Genomic DNA, 2,500 nt, shown 5'->3' on the forward strand with positions numbered 1-2,500 from the left:
CCGCAGCAAGGGCAATGACACTACAAAAACACGCAAATCCCAGCGACCTCTAACCGGCATCAAGCCAAGACATGGTCGGTCGCATGGGACATACTTAAAAGTTTATATTTTTTTTCTTCCTTCTGCGCTTTATTTTTCACTACATGGCGGCTGGTTCAACAGTTTCCCCGAAAGAAAGAACTGCCAAGCTTTACAAACTGGGTATTGCTCGCCAAGGTGTCCCCTGCCAGAGTCAATATTGGTATCCAGTCATAATCTTTTTAGTTATAGTCACTGCCATCGTCTCGGGCTTTGCCTTCTATATCCCGCTGTTTTAAACATAAAATATCTCTTATAAGCTGTGTCGTATCTAATTGCCACCATTATACGGTCTCAGTTGCATCTTTTTTTACACGCATTAGTTAAGAACAACTATATATTTTCATCGTAAATAACTAAAATACTAGCATCCATATAACATTTATATACATGTATATGTAACTGTGTAAGATGTGTAAGATATTGATATCCCTTGGCAGTCAAAATGTGATCTCCTACTGGCATTAAAATTTATTGTAATTTACCAGGAAAAAATGCAAATTGTGGTGTTCAGTTTCTCCGACAGACGTGCTGGAACAAGTTACGCCAAGAGATCTTATATACGCGTAAAAGGCGTATACATATCTGGCATCGTGCCATCAAAAAAAGAGAAGCACACAAATTTGGCATCATCTGAGCAAGATAAACATGCAAATTGCATAATTCTTGCAAGGGAGTAAAACAAGCAAAATATATAAATCTATCTTTTTTACAAAAGGAAAACAAACCATCATCCAAATACGGTTGGCATCAAATAAGTGATATGTCTGTGTGTGCAACCGCAATTGGCACCGCTTTAGGATAGGGCATGTGGGTGGCCTCCAGGTATGTAGAGGTACTGGTTGTATCTGGCACAATTCCAGATGCTTGAATTCATGTCCAATAGCTCAAAGTTACTATGCAAACAATTTTTTTCTAACACTTACAAATAAATAAATCTCTAAAAGTGTCACTGAAACTATCGATGATCTGTTTTTCCTTGAAGTTCTCTGCGATCTTAAACAATTGGAAACGACCATCTCTTGCATGGCTGCCAGCCAGTCTCAATGGCGAATGTATACAGGGGCCTCACAGGGGTCTTAGAGGCCTGGCGATCTGCTCCTGGCTGTGGTGCGGACGTATATAGGTACCATATTGGTTAGGTCTGCGAATGACTTTGGCTGGGAATGATTTTAGCTGAGAATATCTGTAGTTGCGACTGTTATAAATTTGTTTAAACATGAGCATATTTATATTGATATATATGAATGATACGAAGGTGTTCCTGTGACAGTTCATGGTATTGCCTGAAGACTTTTCAATTTCGAGGAACTTCATGATATTACGTGATAACATTTTGGAGTCTGATGACAGTGTGATCAAGCCATCATTGGGATTTTAATACGTAATAGTTATTCATGAGCGGTGGTTATTATCCATCTCTATATTTATTTGTCTCTGAATTGCTTCCTCATCTTCCCGTCCCTTTCTCTCTCTTGAGCCTGTCTTTCTCTACCTCTGTCTGCCTCTCTCCCCTCGCCCCTTCTCTCTTTTATCCTCATCCCTCCCCACACACCCTGTGCGTTTCCCTTGTCCTCCTTCTTTTTCATTTTCTCCTCTAACTCTCCTCTCATTTCCCCTCCCCTGTTTCCCTTCCATCCTTCCCTCTCTACATAAACCCCATCTAAATATTTTTTCACCAATTCCTTGCCTCTCGACCTCGTTGTTAACGGGAACGAGGGTCTTAAAAGGTACGAAATATATAATTTTAAACGTTTTTTACATCTTCAGCATTAGAATTTAATTTGTATGTGATAGCAACGCTTGGCGTATGGGAAGTGAAACCAGGGTCAATCTTGGATTGAAATATATTTTAGCTAGTATTGAGTAGCGCTATCAACAGGCAAATAGAACGTGATAGTGTCAAAACAAACTTGGTACGCAAGGACATTTGTGTGACTTTCACTAGCTATTTTTAAGCGAGTTCAACTTCTTTTTGTATACTTTAGTAGTTCCATTATGACGTATGACCTATCTCATCTTGGTCATGAATGTAACGTTGGAATCGATGAAATAAGAGAGGAACAAGACAATCACAACACTACGGATAGATAAATGAAAGGATGTATAAGTAAATGAATGAGTAAATAAATAAATGAATAAATGAATGAATAGATAAATACAGAAATGTATAAGTAAATGAAATTGAATGAATGAATAGTGAATACATTGACTATAGGTAAACAAATAAATGAATGAATGAATTGACAACATGCAATTTGATACATAAAAAAATAAATTATTGGTAAATAAGTAAATGCAAAAATAAATAGATTAACTGATTTAAAAAACAAATAAAAATAAACAGACAAATGAATAAAAAATAGACAAAATAAACACATCAGTAAACAAGCAAGCCAACAGATGAATAACGAACAATCAA

The 2,500-nt window shown here is 37.0% G+C and overlaps 1 protein-coding gene across 2 annotated transcripts in view; it reads right to left on the bottom strand.

Annotated features, from left to right (window-relative positions):
- LOC113799976 (high-affinity choline transporter 1) overlaps positions 1 to 2,500 on the bottom strand; it is a 40,925-nt gene that overhangs the window by 17,905 nt on the left and 20,520 nt on the right. The gene's annotated exons all lie outside the window — the stretch shown is intronic.

Source organism: Penaeus vannamei, chromosome 14 (genome assembly GCF_042767895.1).
Source record: "Penaeus vannamei isolate JL-2024 chromosome 14, ASM4276789v1, whole genome shotgun sequence".
NCBI classification, from domain to species: Eukaryota; Metazoa; Arthropoda; class Malacostraca; order Decapoda; family Penaeidae; genus Penaeus; species Penaeus vannamei.